The sequence below is a fragment of the Hypanus sabinus genome, chromosome 11, assembly GCF_030144855.1.
Source record: "Hypanus sabinus isolate sHypSab1 chromosome 11, sHypSab1.hap1, whole genome shotgun sequence".
Classification (NCBI taxonomy): Eukaryota; Metazoa; Chordata; class Chondrichthyes; order Myliobatiformes; family Dasyatidae; genus Hypanus; species Hypanus sabinus.
This window is the reverse complement of record NC_082716.1, coordinates 53,887,295-53,908,011: the sequence shown is the minus strand read 5'-3', so window position 1 is coordinate 53,908,011 and position 20,717 is coordinate 53,887,295. Positions and strand designations below refer to the sequence as shown.

Sequence of the window (20,717 nt, the reverse complement as noted above, 5' to 3'; positions counted from 1 at the left end):
GATGTAAGGAGGCTTTAAGGTAATTTAGACAAATTGAGCCTGTGAGCCAAATATAAAAGATACCAGATAACAGTTAATCACATCTGCACTCTCATTATTGCTAGCATGTCATTCTTGCAGTGTAACAGCCACAACTGTAAAGAAATGTCCAAGTGTGTCCTGGCCAATGTTTTGCACAACTGCAACATGACACCCCAGCTATTATATTCAATGCCTCTATGCCTATGAAAGCAAACATGCTGATTTGCTTATGTGCTATCTGATCCACCTACAGTGCACTTTTCAGGGAGACCTGAACCTGCACCTCAAGGTCCCTCTGTAAATCAGCACTCCTGAGCAGCATGCATTTAATAAGGCAAATTGTATGTATGTTTGTATTTACTGCAAGAAATTTTGAGTACAGACTGTCTCTGTGCAAGCGTACCTTATGCTATTCAGAGACTACAACTTGTGTGTTGTGTCCAACTTTGACCTCCCTGCCTAGAAAAATAGTATTGCCACAGATGGAATGAAATGAAGGTTTGCTGTTCCCAGGATGGGAAAACAGTCATCTGAGTCAATTAGACCAGTATTCATTAGAGCTTAGAAGAATGAGGATTGATCAATTTGAAGTTCTGACAGGTCTAGGCAGATAGGATGCAGTGAGGATGTTTTCCCTGACTGGGAATCTAGAACCAGGGTTCATGATAGGGAAAAGGCATTTTGGAATGAAAAATGGAGATTTGTTTTTATTCAGCACAAGGTGAAACTATGGAACTCTCCATACATAAATCAGTAGAGGCAAAGGCACTAAATATATATAAGAAGGGGTGAGGTACACTGTATTTCCAGGGAGACAGTATGGGAAAGGAGCAGGAATATGGTATTGAGACAGAGGATTGACCATGATTGTACTGAATGGTATAGCAGGCTAGAAAGGACAAATAGCTTATTCCTTTTCCTGGTTTTCTGCATTTCTATGTCAGGAAAGGTGGACTAGACACAAATAAAACATGGACTGTTTGGGCTGAATGTCCTATTTCTGTGATGTAAGTCTTTGTATAATGCCCTGATATTCAACATAATATATCATTGATCAAACGCATTCATTAGCATGACATTTCTAGTTCCAGCAGCACTGAAATAGCCATGCTCCACATGGTACTCACTCATCTCTGTCTGTAGGAATTAAATTAAATTTACTTTGAACCACACTGCACTTTATTTATTTAAAGGTACCACGTAAGGAAGGCATAGTACATCATTAATGAAGAAAAATCTCTGTGACTTGAATTGCAGATTTAACAATATTAATAATACTAATCTTACTACATCATTTTTCATTAACCTTCCATCTAAAACCATTGCCCGTGGGTCTTTTTAAATGGATAAGGAGAGAGCAGATGTTAAACCATGGAAAGAGACGTGAAGAAGATTGAAAGGATGGGTTTTGTGATGAATTGTAAATGGAAGAGGAGTGGCAAGGTGAGGGGCTCAGTGAACTTCATCATACGATGGCAGCTGAAGGCTCCTCTACCAACAATAGGAAGAACATGAGTTTGGACCAGACAACAGTCCGCTCAGATCTTCAGGACGTGGTTCTGCATTCAATAAATCTTGGCCAAACAATAACTTCACCCACTTCCAATCAACGTTAACCTCCTTGCTCATCGTGGATTTATTTTCTCTTCGATAACTGCTTCTACCATCCTATGAAACATTCTAAAGATTCACAATGCTGGGTGACCTATTTTATTTTTAAGTGGTGGTCACTAATTCTATATATTCCCTTCAGAAGAAAGAAACTCTCCACGTCCAATGTTGAGACCTCTCAGGAGCTTCTATATTTTAATCAAGTTGCCTTTCTTGCAAACTTAGTGAATACACCCTAAACCTCACTAAAGGATGCATGTATTGTAGGCATTAATCTGATATACTATTTCTGAATTGCTTCCATTGCTTAAATCATTCCTTAAGTAAAGAAACCTAATGATGAACAGTAGTTTAAATCTCATCTCATTTACACTCAATATAATTGATATATACCCTTAAATATAACTGTATTCAATTCCCCGGTAACATTTATGTTGATTCTTCTTTCTGTTACAGTAATCATATCGTGGGATACCCAGATCTCTCTGTCTCTCATGATTGAGATAAAACTGCTTCTTTATTTGCAAAAATGGACAATCCCATGTTTTACCATATTAAATTCCATTTGGTCCCTTGTTCAGCCCATGTACAGTACATTCTTTTCTTATATCATCTTCACAACTTAGTTTCCTAACCACCTTCATGTCACCATAGTGTTGTAGCAACTATAGCTTTGGTGCCTTTAGCTAAGTAATTTATATATAGTACATATACTGTACATTATATACGTAAGATGTTGGGACCCCCGCTCCAGTCTCTGCGGCACATTAATTATAATATCTGACACACTCAGGAGAACACATTTATTTCTGCACTTTCTCCTGTTGCCCAGCCAAAATATCATCCATACCAATAGGTTACTTACTGCGGTGTAAGCATTTCATTTCTGCAATAGAATTTAATTCTAATAAAATGGTCAAGCACAATTTCCCATTCATGAAAACATGTTTTCCTTTCTGGTTCACCTTGAATTTTTCCAACTACCTTGCTCTAACACTTTTAGTAATAGTTTCTAACAATTTCCCTGCAACACATGGTAAGCTAACATGTCATGCTAACTGCCCTGCTTTCTGTCTCCCTCCTTTTATGAATAGAAGAGTTCTAATTGCTCTATTCCAATTGAGTGGAATACCAATGGGATTCAAACCTTGCTCAGTAATACGATTCAGATCATCTTGATGCAGGGCTGCTATTGTGATGAGAAGCCTGCAACCAGGGGTGTGCCAAGAGATCAGGAACTGGACCCTTGTTGTTTATCAATATACATAAAAAAACTTATATCTGAATGCAGCAGGTATAATAAGTAGGTTTACAGATGACACAAAAATTTGTGGTATTGTTGCTATTGGGAGGGCAGTCAGGCTAGAGAATAATATTGATCAGTTGCTAAGTTTGGTTGGGAAATGGCAGATAGAATTTAATCCTGACAGGGGTGAAGTGATAATTTAGTGGGGTGGGTAGTCTAATAAGAGAAATATACAATGAATTTAGGACTAGAATATTGAGGAAGAGAGGGACTTTAGTGTCCAAGTTGAAGGTGACAACATATGTAGATAGGGTGGTGAAGAAGGCATATGGGATGCTCAACTTCATTAACTTGGGCATAGAGTACAAGGAAGCGAAAACTTGGACCAAATTTATCAAACATTAGATCACAGCTGGAATATTTTGCACAGTTCCGGTCTCTACATAATAGACAACATGTGATTGGTCTGGAGAGGATGCAGGAGACTTTCAAGAATGCAGATGGCTGGGTTGAAATATCTTGGGAATAACAACAAGATAAGCATTTTTTTTTACGCTTAGAGGGGTAAAGCCCTGATTAAAGGAATGGGCCAGATCTCAGTATAAAATAGAACAGTCTTAAAAATACCATTAATAATCTAATCTTTTGAGCGTACTGCAACGAACAGAAAATGGTGGAGGATCTCAGCAAGTCAGGCAGTAGCTCTGCAACTCAGCAAAGAAATGGGCAGAAGCAGAATAAACTGGGAGGAAGGAGGTGGAGGTGAGAGGGCAAAGAAATTACCGGAAGTTGGAGAAATTGATGTTCATGCCATTAGGTTAGAGACCACCCCATATGAAAAATGAGGTGTTCAAGAGGTTTTTTAGATAGGCACAGGAATATGCAAGACATGGAAAGATAACAACATTGTCGAGGCAGAAGGCCCTGAATGGTAGTGAAGGTGGAAGTGTGGGGGCAGGTGTAGCATTTGTTCCGTTTGCAAGGATAAGTGCCAGGAGGGAGATTAGTGGGAAGCGACAAATGGACAAGGGAGTCGAGTAGGAAGTGACCCCTGCAGAAAACAGAAGGTGGGGGGGGGGGGGTAGGGAAAGATGTGCTTGGTGGTGGGATCCCGTTGGAAATGTGCTGAACGTGGAGGCTGGTGGGGTGGTAGGTGAGGACAAGAGGATCTCACAAGAGTTCAGCAATTGATGACTAAGTTATTCAGTTCAGCACAACATTGTGGACTGAAGGGCCTATTTCTGTGCTGTACTGTTCATATGTTCTAATTAAAAACATAAGTATGTTTCAAGGTGACTATTGTGTCAGATTGTGTTGTGCCTGAGCATGTGTCCAACTCCCAGCAAGCTATATTTATCTTTCGTGGTCCCTAGGAGTTCTTGGACAAGATGTCTCCACACTTCGTTAAAGGAGAGTAGCTTTGCAAACATCAATGCGATCTCCAGCTGAGAAACTGATCTCTCCTGGCCCCAAACTTAGAACAGCTTGATGGCCTTTGGAAGCCTACTGTAGTTAAAAGCATGTTTCATTGTTTTTAAATGCCTCAGATATACCAAGGCAATTAAAAACAGATCAAAGTGAATTAAATAATTTAACAAATAAAATTGTTTTAGAAATCATGAAAAGCAAAAATAAATATTTAGCTTAAAATACATCCACTTCTCTCAATTCCTCTGTCTCCGCCACATCTGCATTCATGATGAGGCTTTTCATTCCAGAGTGAAAGAGATTTCTCCGTTTTCAAAGAAAGGGTCTTCCCTTCCTCCACCATCAATGCTGCCCTCAACCGCATTTCTTCCATTTAACACAAGTCTGCCCTCACCCCATCCTCCTGCCAACTTACCAGGGATAAAGATCCTCTTGTCCTCACCTACCACCCCACCAGCCTCCACGACCAGCACATTTCCAACGGGATCCCACCACCAAGCACATCTTTCCCTACCCCCCCCCCCCACCTTCTGTTTTCTGCAGGGATCACTTCCTACTCGACTCCCTTGTCCATTTGTCGCTTCCCACTAATCTCCCTCCTGGCACTTATCCTTGCAAATGGAACAAATGCTACACCTGCCCCCACACTTCCTCCTTCACTACCATTCAGGGCCCCAAACGGACCTTCCAGGTGAGGCAACACTTCACCTGTGAGTCTGCTGGGGTCATGTACTGTGTCTGGTGCTCCCAGTGTGGCCTCCTGTATATCAGAGAGACCCAATGTAGATTAGGAAACCGCTTCACTGAGCACCTATGCTTCTTCCGCCAGAAGAAGCAAGATCTCCCGGAGGCCAACCATTTTAATTCCACTTCTCATTCCCATTCCAATATGTCTATCCATGGCCTCCTCTACTGCCACGATAAGGCCACTCTCAGGTTGGAGGAACAACACCTTATAATCTATCTGGGTAGCCTCCAACCTGATGTCATGAACATTAATTTCTCGAAATTCCGGTAATGCCCCCCTTCACCATTCCCTATCCCCTTTTCCCTTTCTCATCTTCCTTTGGTGCTCCTCTCCCTTTTCCTTTTTCCCTGGCCTTCTGTCCTCTCCTATTAGATTTCCCCTTCTCCAGCTCTGTCTCTCCTTCACCAATCAACTCCCCAGCTCTTTACTTCACTTCTCCCCCTCCTAGTTTCACCTATCACCTTGTCTTTCTCCCTCCCCTCCCACCACCTTTTAAATCCACTCCTCATCTTTTTTTCTCCGGTCTTGCTGAAAGGTCTGAGCCCAAAAAGTGAAAGGCTGCACCTGAACCCAAGGGAACCAAGATTCTCGTGCGCAGGTTTATTAGAGCTGTTGGGGAGGGTTTAAACTAATTTGGTACAGGGGTGGGAACTGGAGTGAAGGATCACAGGATAGGACGGATGGTAAAAAATCAAATATAGCATGCAGTCAGACTGTCAGGAAGAGCAGGCAGATGATAGGACATAATTGCAGCCAGCAGGGTGAGTACCAATGTATTAGGGATGGAGACTCAAAAAGGGTAGCAAATACAACACCCAGTGTTATATCTCAATGCATGGAGTACAAGAAGTAAGGTGGATGATCTTGTGCACTATTACAGATTGTCAGGTATGACCCTGAATCATGGCTGCAGGAAGGTTGTAGTTGGGAGCTAAATGTCCAAGGTTTCACGTTGTATCGGAGGGACAGAGGGGTTGGCGCAGCTCTGCTGATAAAGAATGGCATCAAATCATTAGAAAAATGTGACATAGAATCAGAAGATGTTGAATCCTTGTTGGTTGAGTTAAGAAGCTGTGAGGGTAAAAGGATGTTGACGGCAGTTATATACAGGCCTCCCAACAGTAGCTGTGATGTGGACCACAGATTCCAACCGGAAATAGAAAAGGCAATTCAAAAGGGCAATGTTATGATAGTCATGGGAGATTTGAACATGCAGGTTGACTGGGAAAATCGGGTTGGAAATGGATCTCAAGAGAGTAAGTTTGCTGAATGCCTACGAGATGGGTTTTAGAGTAGCTTGTCGTTGATCCTATTAGAAGTCCAGCTATACTGGATTGGGTGTTACATAATGAACTGGATGTGATTAGGGAGCTTAAGGTAAAAGAATCCTTAGGAGACAGTGATAACAATATGATTGAGTTCAACTTGAAACTTGATCGGGAGAAGGTAAAGTCTGTATTTCAGTGGAGTAAAGGAAATTACAGTGGTATGAAAGAGGGGCTGGCTGAAGTAAATTGGAAGGAGATGCTGACAGGGATGACAGCAGAGCAGCAATGGTGTGAAGTCAAAGCTAATGTTAAAGCAAAAAAGTGGGCATACAACAAAGCAAACATTAGTGGTGAGACAGAGGATTGGGGAGCTTTTAAAACCCTACAGAGAGCAAGTAAAAATTATTAGGAGGGAAAAGATTAAATATGAAAGCAAGCTTGCAAGTAATGTCAAAGTGGATAGCAAAAGCTTTTTCAAATATGTAAAAAATAGAAGAGAGATGGGAATGGGTATAGGACCGCTAGAAAATGAGGCCGGAGATGACAGATGAACTAAATGAGTATTTTACATCAGACTTCACTGTGGAAGACACCAGCGGTGTGCCAGGTGTTGAAGGGTGTGAGGGAAGAGAAGTGAGTGCAATTACTATTACAAGGGAGAAGGTGCTCAAAAAACTAAAAGGCCTAAGGGTACATGGTCATGCACTTTAATAGTAGAAATAAATGTTCAGGCTATTTCCTAAACAGGGAGAAAATCCAAAAATCTGAGATACAAACGGAGTTGGGAGTCCTTGTGCAGAACAACCTAAAGATTAACTTGCAAGTAGAATTGGTGGTGATGGAGGCAATACAATGTTAGCATTAATATGAAGAGGATTTATAAGGCACTGGTGAGGCCTCACCTTGAGTATTGTGAATAGTTTAGGCTCCTGATCTAAGAAAAGATGTGCTGGCATTAGAGAGGGTTCAGAGGAGGCTCACAAAGATGATTCTGGGAAAGAAAGGGTTATTATATAAGGAACCTTTGATAGTTCTGGGTCTGTCCTCGCTGGAATTTAGAAGGATGAGGGGGGATCTCATTGAAATCTTTTGAATGTTGAAAGGCCTTTGACAGAGTAGATGTGGAAAGGATGTTTCCCATGGTGAGGGTGTCTAGGACAAGAGGACACAGCCTCAGGATAAAGGGGCATCCATTTAAAACAGAGATGTGAAGAAATTTCTTTAGCCAGGGGGTGGTGAAATTGTGGAATTTATTACAACAGGCAGCTGTGGAGGCCAGGTTGTTGGGAATATTTAAGGCAAAGCTTGATAGGTTCTTGATTGGACACAGCATCAAAGGTCATAGGGAGAAGGTGGGGGGAATGGGGCTGAGGAGGGGAATAACAGATCAGTCAAAATTGAATGGCGGAGCAGATTTGACAGGCCATGTATCTTATGGTGTTATGGAAATGTCAGCTGTACTCTTTTCCATAGATGCTGCCTGGTGTTGCTGAGTTCCACCAGCATTTTGTATATGTAGCTTAAAATACATTTCACTACAGTAAATTAAAAACTATATATAGTGAAATTAGAAATAATAAACAAAGCATATTCAGAAAGTTACTCAAATAATCAAGTGTGTTATTTATATGCCAGGAGTGGTTGGCACAAAGCACAGAGCTAAATAACCCCAGACCCAATCAATCTGAAATTGGTGCTGTTCTCAAAGATGAGTCAGGCAATACTAACATCAGCACCCGACCTCCAGCACCTTTCTGACCTTTGCACTGCAGCACACCAAAGCAGCAGTTAAAGACATGAACATTATAGATGGGTCGAGGCTAACTGGAGTGCTACCTGATCTATGTTTAATGGAAAGCCAAGCTTTTCTCGGTCTAGAGACCAACTGAAACCATAATAGACTGTTATTAAAGATTTTTTTAAAGTAACAAATTGACTTTTAAAAAATTTCTCCCTACTTTATGTTTCTGGCTCTATTTTCTTTCTCCAAATTCATTTTCTTCGCTTTATGTGCAAGATTTATCAATAATTCAGCCAATTTCCATATTTTTGTCCCACTAATATTTTTCATGGTTTATAGCTCATTAGTTTGGAGAGTGGCTACAGGATCAGAGTCCAAGCCCAATTTTAAATATATAAAAAGAAGGGGTCAGGACTGGTATCGAGCACCACAATTCCAGTTTATGCACTTTCCCTACTGTACACCAGTCAAGTATCTCAGAAGTCTATCTTTCGGACCACCAAGATGGAAAAAAAATTCAAAACAGTTAACATCAGATTCTTTCAAATATTTATATTTTTCAGGAGTTTATTAGCTTGAGTTAAATTAAGTTGATATGTAAGAGGATAAATTTAAGTTGCTAAAGAACAGTTAACTGCTTACATGTAAACAGAACTAGACTCAAGCAGTAATTCAGAAAGGAAAGCTCATTGAAAAACATAGTGAAAAGTTGCAGAATTATGTTATTTTCACATCTGACTAAAATTGGAAATCGATGATATTCTCAAAGGATGATGATCTGAAAATGAAAATGAGCATTTATAAGGGATGCAAAATTGTCCAGAAACACACAAGCTTATTTGTCAAATTTATGCCATTTCACCATCATTTTATTCCAGTTCAGGATTAACAATGAAATCCTACCAGGGCATTTTATGAATGCAGACAGTAAAAAACTTTCTAAATTGGGGTATAGGATAGCTGAATCAAATTTTATTTTAAGAGATACGTGAAGGCACACAATAAAATAGGCTTAAATCAGCATACTTTCTTTAAGGGGAAATCTAGTCTGACATATCTGTTGGAATTCTTTCAGGAAATAACAGACAGGATAGACAAAGGAGAATCACTAGATGTTGTTCACTTGGATTCTCAGAAGGCCTTTGTCAAGGTGACGCACATGAACTGCTAAATGATAGGAGCCCATGGTAATATAGAAAAGATACTAGCAAGGCTAGCTGGCAGAAGGAAACGAGTGGGAATAAAGGGGGACTTTTCTGGTAGAGTTCCACAAGGGTTGATGTTGGCTCCTCTATTTTTCACATTTTATGTTAATGAACTGGATGATGGAATTGATGGTTTTATGGCCAAGCTTGTGGATGATACAAAAATAGTTGGAGGGCAAGTAACATTGAGGAAGTAGGGAGCCTGCCAAAGGAATTGGATAGATTAGGAAAATGGACAAAGGAGTGGCAGATGGAATGCAGTGTAGGGAAATGTCTGGCCATGAAGTTTGTTAGAAGGAATAAAGACAGAAGGAATAGAAGTGCAGGCTATTTTCTAAGTGGGGAGTGAATTCAGAAATCAGAGGTGCAAAGCTTAACTTGCAGGCTGAGTTGGTAACAGGAAAGTCAAATACAATGTTTGTTCATTTTGACAGGACTAGAACATGAGCATGAGAATGTAAATGTGAGGCTTTAAAAGGCATTGGTCAGATGGCGCTTCACGTACTGTGAGTCAGTTTTGGGGCTCATACCTAAGAAAGGGTGTGCTGGATTTGGAGAGGGTCCAAAGGAGATTTACGAAATTGGTCCTAGAAATGAAAAGGCTAACATGCAAGAAGTGTTTGATGGCTCTGGACTTGTACTTAGTGGAGTTCAGAAGAATGAAGGGGGATCTCAGTGAAACATTCCTAATATTGAAAGGCCTCGATGAAGTGGATGTGGAGAAGATGTTTCAGCTTATGTTCTCTGGGGGGTTTTGCAATTACTTGCACGGTGGGGTTTAATGGTTTTGCTACCGTTTGTGCATGGGAGGGGATGGGGGGGCTTTGGGGTTCTAACGTTTCTCTGTCATTCATTCTTTGGGATTTTTCCTCTGTTTCATTAACATCTACAAAGAGTAAGGATTTCAGGTTGCATACTGTATACATTCTCTGATATTAAAATGAACCATTGAACCATTGAAATAGTGGGAGATTCTAGGACCAGAGGAAACAGCCCTAGAAGGAGATGAGGAAGAATTTATTTTGCCAGAGGGTGGTGAATCTGTAAAACTCTGCTACAGGTGCTATGGAGGCCAAGTTATTGTGTATATTTGAAGTGGAGGTTGACAGGTTCCTGATTAGTAATGACATTGGTGTTTACAGGGAGAAGGCAGGAGGATGAGGTTGGGAAAGTAAATCAGTTATGATTAAATAGCAGAGTAAACTTGATGGGCTGAATGGCCTAATTCCACACCTGTCTTATGGTCTTTGTAACAACTGTTATTAAGAAAGCAGAACTACAAATGAGTTATTGTAAAGCATTTCAGTTGTTGTTGTGTTAATGGTAATTCAGACTCTCTTGATTGATAATAGGTGTCAGTTTATTTTTACTCTAATTTCCCGGTGCAATTGCATGAATAGGTAGGTGGATAAATAAAATGCTGTTGGTTAATACTTCTCTTGTGCTGAGTGCCTCCAGCATATAAAAGTTAAGCTGCATTTCATTTGGTAATATAATATGATTCCATTATATACAGATCTGATTTGGTTAATAATCAGTATTTTTCTGATTGAAGTTTGCCGGATAGTTTAAAATGTGGCAATTTAGACACATACATGAAACCTCAGAGCAAAGTGGCAATTTTAAGCTAAATTTCAATGTGTGACTTCAATGTCAAAAGGTTGAAGGTTTGTCCAACACCCTCAGATAGGAGGGTCTTTATGAGATGGTGCAGAATGTCATTAAGGCCTACACAATATCAGACAGGTGGATCTGGGTGTGATTATGTTATCTACTAATTACTAATATTATCCAATTCCTAGCAATACTCAACTAATTGCTGAAAGAAGGTTGGATTTTCAATTCGGCTAGGGCTGCAACTAATCAGATTATTCACTTAGGTCTGTACCATGATGTAAGCGTTTCTTTTGATGCATTTATCTTCTGCAATACAATCAATATCTTGAACAGTTTATCACGTAACAAGGTGCATAATTGTCAATTTGTCTCTAAGTTAATGGACTGTCCTAAAGATATGCAGATGATTGATGGTCAAAGCTAAATTACTGAGAAATTATCTTATGCCCTGAGATGTCATACTGCTACAAATTGAATTCGTAATGGTGGTTGGACTTTTCACAACTCCTTAACGTATGTGAAATGGCACTATTAAAGAGCAACCAACTATGCATCCTCCACTAGCAGCTAACTCCAGTAAATATTATAGAAAAGACCAAAAGATTTAGGTTGCAGCAGCAATAAAATAATATGGCATGTCTCACAGCCGCTCTACTAACAACAGATTAGACAGAAAATTAATTAATATACTTGTTACTGCCACCATTAATCCATATGGTCTCACTTTATTTAAGATATTTCCTTTTTCCTGTAGTTGGGAGAAATGTATATTATTCACAACCACTGACATTTTGCTGTGGTTTCATTTTAAGAGGCTGGTCTGATGTGATGACATTTTTATGTAAAAGTTTTCAGAGGCTTTTGCGTTTATGTTTTGGGGTTCAATAGAATATGTAATGGGTTTCACTAAACATAAAACACCTTACTTTGTTTTATTTGTGAAAAGCTACATTGGTGACCCCAATACTCTAGGATGATCCCAGAGTTATTGAACATGTCAGTCGATGCAGTCGTGTTGAAACTGCCAGAGGTTTTGAAGCAAAATACCATCGCTTGGCTTGTACAAGCTAAGGCACAATCCACATTGCAAGAAATCTCCATCGATAACACCAAATATTTCTATGTGGTAGCATTGCACAGAAACTCCATGCTACAAGAGTGGTGAGCCTACTAGAACACCCACCTGAACATGATAAAGACAGATCACTGAAAACTCACCTCTCACAGACTTTTGGACTATCAGATTCAGAGCACACCAAACAGTTGCTCTCCATGCCCGGCCTTGGCACTGGTAAACCTTCAGAGCTAATGCACCATGTGTTGTCTCTCCTTGAAAATCACCACCCTTGTTTTATTTTTAAAGAACTTTTCATGCACCAAATGCCTGATCAAGTTTGCATAGCCTTGCTAATGCATCCGTGAAGGACTATAAGGAGCCTGCTAAAATGGTTGATAGTCTACAGTTAGCTAGCCAGTTGTGCATAATTCCTCCTCCTTTCTCTGCCTCAAGAAACCCAGTCAGCCAGGCCTCGAGCATACGGACGCCTGCAGTTGTGAAATGACAATGCCGGGTCTGAGTTTTTACCATGCTTGCTTTGGTAGGAACGCTTGGAAGTGCCGACAGCCTTTCAGCTTTGACAGTGCCTGTGCATCAGGACATCAGAAGTCTGTGATCACCATGAGCTCCAGCTGTTAAGGTCGTCTACTGTTCATTACGAACACCCTTTCAGAGTGATGCTTCCTGCGTGACACGGGTGCTCAGGTGAGTGTGCTGCCAGCACAGCCTATTCATGAGAAGGGAAAGTGTGACAAAACCTCGCTGGAGGCCACCAACAGCAGCAGGGTCATGATGGAAGATGTCTGCTTCTGTAGGCAATGTTACATTTGGGACCGTCCTAGCTAAAGAGGCCACACCTCTGCTTGGCGTAGATTTCCTGTGTGCCCAAGGACTGTTAGTTGATCGTAAGAACTGCCAGCTTGTGGATGCCAAGGATTTAGGGTCGTTATCCTGCTCCCTCAGTAAGTTCCCCACAACGACTCTGTCTAGAACAGGCACCACCTCACCAAGTCCACATTCTCTACTACAGTCACATAATATGGGGTTGATCACCATGTTCACACAACTGGCCTGACGGATCATGCTTATGTGCATAGACTGGACCCAGAAAAGCTAGCAACCGTGAAGGCTGAACTTGCCAGTATGGAAAGACTTGGCATTGTACAGTGGTCGAATAGCCCCCGGGCTTCACCCCTCCATATGGTCTCTAAGTCTAATGCTGGTTGCTGCCGATGTGGCTAGTACCAATGCCTTATTGAGGCCACCACCCCTGACTGCTACCCAGTACCATACATCCAAGGCTCTTTGGCACGTTTAGTCAGAAAATTAATTTTTTCAAAAATCGATCTAGTTAGGGGCTAGTTAGGATCTAGTTAGTGTCTTGTGCTCAGAGGATATTCCCAAAATGGCTGTGGTAACCCCACTTGGCCTCTTTGAGTTTGTGGGCATACCACTTGGGCTGAAAAATGCAGCACATACTTCCCAATAGATGATAGATGCTATATTAAAAGACTTAGATGTTCTTTCTCTTTACCTCAATGACATACTTGTTGCCAGTGCATCCAAATCTGAATACTTATCTCATCTCCACACACTTTTCCAGCACGTAAGCCAAAACAGGTTGATTATTAACCCTGGTAAATGCCAGTTTGGGTTGTGAACCATTGACTTTCTCGGCCATCACGTCTTCCACAAAAGACCCCATAGCCAATACTGTAGGTACCTCTGACTATACTGTGGGTGCTGTGCACAAACAGTTGGCTGGAGGCGAGTGACAACCTCTTGAGCTGGCAGCTTCAGCCTCTAGAAAAGAAGTACATCATGTTTGACCATAAGCTTCTCAGTCTCTGTCTAGCTGTCTACCATTTTGGTTTTCTTCTAGAGAGTCGCCAGTTTACTGCATTTGTTGACCACAAACTCCTCGTGCATGCAGTGGCCAAAATATCAGACCCTTGGTCTGCATGGCAGCAACGTCACCTGGCCTACATATCCATGTTTACAACTGATATTAAACATTTCAGGGGAAAAATAATGCTATGGCTGATTGCCTTTCATGGCCAACTGTTGAGGCTCTACACATAGGGGTTGACTATGCCAGAATGGCAGCCAACCAAGTTACTGCCCCAGTTATGGCTTACTGAACAGCAGTCATGGGCCTGCAGTTGGCTGACATTAAGTTTGGGGAGGCTAGGGTTTCTCTCCTCTGCCATATTTCAACCAGTCACCCTCACCCCACCATCACACCCACAAGCTGCAGACAGATTGGTTTTAATTCCAAACATGGCCTCTCACATCCGGGCCGAAAGTTGAACTAAAGTTTGTTTGGCATGGCCTCAGAAAGGACATGGGTGATTGGACTGCAGCCTGTGTGGAGTGCCAGTTAGCAAAAATTAACTGTCATGTTCGGGTGCCATTAGCACCTTTTGAGGTCACTGAGAGGTGGTTTGACCATGTCAATGTGGATCTTGTTGGTCCTCTTACACCCTCCCGCGGTTTCACGCACCTCCTTACTATGGTGGACCATACCACCAGGTGGCCAGAGGTCACCCCTCTAGTATTGACAACGGCCACAGATGTGGCCTGGGCATTCATCAGCACCTGATGAACCTTGCTCAGATTGGCACCCCATCTGATATTTCCTCTGAGCGTGTCCCCAATTCATTTCAGACCTCTAGGCTGCAATGGCCCAGAACCTAAGCATTAGGCTACATCACAGCATGAAGACCAATGGCCTATTCAAGTAGTTTCATTGCTCCTTAAAGGCTGCTCTGAGGCCTTCCCTGATGGATGAATGTTGGCATGATGGTCTCCTGTGGGTCCTGCTGAGGCTCAGAACAACTCCAAAGGAGGACCTGCAGTTGTTCAGGGCAGAGTTGGTCTACATGCAGCCTTTATAAGTGCTGGGAGATTTCATTCCTGACACTACAACCACCTGATCGGCCTCTCAACAGCATTTCACCCTCCTCATTAAATTCAATTCCTATTCACCTGTCCTGCATCCCATCGTGCCAGACAGCACTCTTGGGTTCCTGCTGACCTACATTCAACCTCATTTGATTTTGTCCGCCATGATATACACCAACAACCCCTTACGCCCTCTTACAATGACCTGTTCCATGTTTTAGAATGGAGAGAAAAGTCACTTATCATAGATTAGAAGGGTAAACCTGAATGTATTTCAGTAGATCGTCTTAAACCAGCCCAGCAAGACTTGGAGTATTCCACTGCCACACTCCTGGTGTCACAACATGACCATGAGCCTGTTGATGTAGCTCTGGACAAGCCTGAGGTATCTGTTATTCCTCCGTCCTTGGAACACAGGATCCAAGCTGAGCGGCTTGTTCAAGCTTCCAACAGGCTCACAATGGCAGTTTTAGGGAATTCTGGAGGTGGGGGGCAGGGAGCTTAAATTGGGTAATGGAATTGGATGAAATGTACATAACCCACAACCACCAAAACCGAGTTTCACTTTAACAGGCTGGTCTGATATGATTATGTTTTTACATAAAGATTTTTAGCATGCTCCACGCTTCAAGCCACCTCACGTCGTTACATTTCTGAACAGCTAAAGTTCCCTTTATTCTACCTGTCAATACCATCACAGTCTCTATAAGAAGACTAAAAGACCAAAAGAGGGCAGTCCAGGTGTTCTCAAACCAGAAACCATCGATGAACCAGGAGATACACTCCCTACTGACATCTAGGTCTGCAGTAGTAAAATCAAGTGACCCTGACATTTACAAGAAATCAAGAAATGAGTTGGGCCTCAATCGTGACAGGAGAAAAGTCCATGGAAAGACATGTAGTATGGGAATGGGGAGTCAAATTGAAATGGGTAGCTACAGAGAGATCCTGGTGTACAAAACAAAGTTGCTTGACAAAATGATTCACTAATTTGCATCAGTTCTCATTGAGGAAGCTGCCCTTGGAGTACTGCATGCAATAAATGACCCCAACAGACTCACAAATGAAACAACGTCTTACCTGGAAGGACTGTTTGGGCCCCTGAATGGTGATGAGAGAAGAGGTGTAGTGGCAGGTGTAGTGCTTGTCATACTTGTGGGAAAAAGTGTCAGGAGGGAGATCAGTAAGGAGGGATGAGTGGATAAGGGAATCAGGATACCTCATATTCCATCTGGGTGGCTTCAAATGTGATAACGTAAGCATCGATTTTCGAACTTCTAATAATCACTGCCCTCTATTCCTGCCTCTCGTCTTTTCTCTCTTTCTCTATTTCTCATTCTGATTAACCTCTCACCTGTCCTCATGCCCTACCAATACCTCCCTCTGATTTCCCATCGTCACCCTTTTTTCCATGGTCCATTGTCATCTCCTATTAAATTCCTTCTTATTCAGTCCTTTACCTATTCCACCAATCACCTCCCAGCTTTTCATATCATCGCTCTTCCCCTTACCCCTCACCGGGTCTCTCACATCCTCTGCCAGCTTGTACATCACCATCCCCACCATATTATTCTGGCTTCTACCCCTTTCCTTTCCAGAAAGGTCTCTGCCCGAAACATCGACTGTTCATTTCACTCCATAGATCCTGCCTGATCTGTCCTCTTCCAACATTTTGTATGTGCTTCTCAAGAATTCCAGCATCAACACAATCTCTTGTGCGCATAAGCAAAGACATAAGAACATAAGAAGTTGGAGCAGGAGTAGGCCGTCCGGTCCATTGAGCCTGCTCTGCCATTCAATAAGACCATGGTTGATCTGACATGGATTTATGTCCACCTACCTGCCTTTTCCCCATTACACTTAATTCCCCACTCACTCCAGATATTCTCTCTTCAACATTCATGTATTAAGCATGAGACACAAAAGCCTGAAAGGTTCAAGGAGAGCTTCAACCCTGCTGTTACAAGAATACTACCTGGTTCTTTAATGCAAAAACCATAAGATGGACTCTCTGCCTAATAATCTACCTCATTAAGATCCTGTACCTTGTTCATTTGCACTGTACTTTCTCTGTAGCTATTATGGTTTGTTCTGCATTGCTATTTTTTTTTACCTTGTTCTACCTCAGTGCACTGTGTAATGATTTGATCTGTAGGAACAGAATGCAAGGCAAGCTTTTCACTGTATCTTGGTATATGTGAGAAAAATAAACCAATTCCAACTCTTTTCCCACCCCTCTACCACTGAATACTAATTTCTGCTTTCCCTACGATAACATTCAATCATTTGGAAGAACTCAGGGCATAAGCAGCATCTGTGGGTAATTGACAATATTTGGAATTGAAATCCAGCATCAAGCTTCACTTCATTCACCCCTCTCCCCCTGTTCCAATGAAGAGTCTTGGAACTGAAACATTTCCACAGACACAGCTGGACGCTGACTGTTTTCAGCATTTTATGTTTTAATTTCACTTTTTCAGCTTCTGTTTTTCTTAATTTTCATTTCCTGTAAATTCTCTGTTGCGTCTAATTTTTTTGTCTGTACAGCTGGGAATAGAATGAAGCTGAAAATAATACACATTGCAGCATTATACAGAAAATACAGGATCTTGAAAAGACGCATCTAGTAACTAATATTGTCACAGTAACTTATTGATGAAGGCCACTCTGAGAAGGATATTTTAATTCAAAGATCTGTGAGCTGAAGTTTAATTGTCATGTAGTCAGTCACTGTGCAGTCAGGTATAAGTGGTCAAATATTGTTTCAAAATCTGGGAAAAATGACTGCACTGCCACATCCAAGGATCTTGTGCTCTGATTTATGTCTAGCAAATACTACAGTCCTATGTGAGAGGGAGCAATCATTTGCAGAAGGGTTTAAAATAAAGCAACACACACAAAATGCTGGAAGAACTCAGCAGGCCGGGCAGCATCAATGAAAGGAGTATAGTCAACATTTTGGGCCGAGATCCTGCATCAGCAGTGCTGTTGAAGGGTCTTGGCCTGAAACGTAGACTGTACTCATTTCCATAGACGCTACTTGGACTGCTGAGTCCCTCAAGCATTTTGTGTGTGTGTTGCTTGGATTTCCAGCATCTGCAGATCTTCTCTTGCTTGTGGAGGGTTTAAATTAATTTGGTATGCCCATAGATAATATTTGATTTAGATAATACATACTCTTTGATTTTTCAAGTTATTTTTATTTCAGATTTTCCTGAAGGCAGATGTGGAGATGACCAAGGAAGGATAATGTAGTTTGCAGAGCCCTTGCTTTCTGAATGCCAAAGAATTAGCTCTAGTAAAGTCTGAAGCATCAGTAGATGCAACATTCTAAGATGCATAAATCATGCTTACCATGGTAAAGTAAAACAACACTAAATGTAAGTGGTTCTAAAATAGTAAAATATTTAAGAATGGAAATAATGCAAAACCAATTCCTGATGGAATGATTCCTTACTTAAGAAAGAGATTGAACTTGTATTACTCTACAGACAACTGGGTTTCTCCATCTCGCTCACTCTGATTTTCTCTCTCTTGTTCACTTGCTGCCTAAACCAATTACCCTGGTTCAGTTAGGCTCAGTGTAAAGCCCATTGTTCCCCTCTGTGTTGCTGTTCACAAACTGCCATGATATAGCTGTCAGCAATACATCCATCCTTTCTTCAAGATAGTCAACATTCTTCTAACTACAGTGACTGATGCAAAAATGTTTTAAAAGCTATATCACATGGTATACAATTCCTAAAGGTAAATACACACTCATGTATACTGCCTGAGATCTGTCTTGATGAAGGATTTCAGCCCGAAATGTCAACTGCTTATTCCTTTCCATAGATGCCACCTGATCTGCTGAGTTCCTCCAGCACTTTGTGTGTGTCTCATCTATACTGCATTGGTTCACCTTAAAAACAAGCCCATGTAGATCTTCAACTGCCTGAAAATATATTCGAGCTAACACATAACTACTTCCATATGTGAAATCAAACATTTTATTATTTTACTATTGTTTCTTTATATATTTCAATAAGATTGCCACTTATTCCACTGTATTCAAGGGATTTAGACTCAACCTGCTTAACCTATACAGTATAACAAACTGGTAGTATGTGAATCTTCAATCATTAATTTGTGTTTCTGCATTCTCAATTGTAATCCTGTAATTACAGATCACATTGTAACCTTCCTTATTTGGGAGCAATTCTATGCATAGTTGTCCCCATGTAGCTCCTCCAGTGCTCTATATAATCAGCAGAAGTCTCTATTCTTGTATTCACATACTCTTGTAAGAAAGGCCAATATACCATTTGCTATGTTCACTTTCAGTGATTCATGTGGAAGAACAACCAGGTTCACTTTTGTATCTTTCACCATTTAGGAAGTATTTTTCCTTATTACTTCTCCTACATCACATTTTTCCACACTATATTCCATCTGCCATAGACTTGTTTATTCACTCTGCCTCTCCACATCTCCCCGGAGCCTCAATACAATCTCCTTATTGTACAGACTGTCAGCTGGAATTGTGTTGTCAGCAGGCTCCTATATCCTATCTCTTTTGTTGAAGGTTAATGTTCATCTAACAGTAGAGGTTGGTATATCATTGTATCAAAAAAACCACATAGTACTCAGCTCTCAAATGTACATGCACATATGGTTAGAGATGTTGTGTGATAATTGGCATAAAACAAATGATCAATGAATGAAATTTGTAGAGAGGAAAGAGGGAGCCACATGCTTCTAAACAAAAGGTTGATAGCACAGTAAAGAAGACAAATGCATTCTTGCCACATTAGTTGAGGAAATGAGCTCTGGAGCTGGGAAGTTATGTTGCAGCTTTATAAAACTCTAGTTAGGCTGTAGCTGGAGTATTGCTTTCATTTCTGGTTTCCCCATTATAGGAAGATGGATGTCAAGGCTTTGGAAAGGTACAGAAGAAATTTACCAGGAATCTGCCTAGATTAGAGGATATGTGCTATAAGAGAGGTTGGGCAGGCTTGGGTTGTTTTGTCTGGAGCAGCAGAGGCTGAAGGTAGATCTGATAGAGCTTTATCAGATTATGAGGGACATAGATAGAGTAGGGAGCTGATTTCTTTTTCCCACAGTTGAAATGTCTAATACCAGAGGGCATGCTTTTAAGGTGAGGGGGGTAAATTCAGGGGAGACGTGTAGGGCCATTCTTTTTTACTTGGAGAGTGCTGGGTGCCTGGAATATGCTGTCAGGGGTGGTAGTGTAGGCAAATACAAAAGAAGCAATCATGAGGTTCTTAAACAAGCAGATGAACTTGCGGGAAATGGAAGAATATGGACATTATGTAGGCAGAAGGGATTAGTTTGATTGAGATTAGTTTAAACTAATTAAATTAGATTACTAATTTAGTTAGATCAGCAGAACATCATGGGCTGAAAGGCCTGTCCCTCTGCTGTAATGTTTTACATTTATTAGGCCATTGCTACAAGCGAGAGCAAGAAACTGGAAAATTATTATGGAAACACAAAAAACATAGAAACAGAAAGCAGGAGCAGCAGCATGCTATTCAACTTTTAAACCTATTCAACAATTCAGTATGATCATGGTTAATCATGCAAATTCAGTGCCCAGTTCCAGCTTTCTTACTATATTCACTGATCTTTCTTGACCTCAGAACAATACTTAACTCTTAAAAAAATCAGTTTAACAATTAGACTGCAACTGCTTCTTGTGGTACAGAATTTCATGAGCTTTGCACACTCTTGGAAAAGAAATGTCCCCTTATCTCAATCTTGCTGATGCTCCATTTTCTGCAGATTGTCCTAGACTCCTGAACATTTTTTCTGCATCTAATCTTTCAGTACTATTAAGTGTCTGTGTGATCCCCTTTCTTTCTAAACTCT

General features: G+C 41.1%; 1 protein-coding gene across 1 annotated transcript in view; it reads right to left on the bottom strand.

The window, feature by feature from the left end:
• Positions 1-20,717, bottom strand: part of negr1 (neuronal growth regulator 1) — a 438,781-nt gene that overhangs the window by 90,654 nt on the left and 327,410 nt on the right. The gene's annotated exons all lie outside the window — the stretch shown is intronic.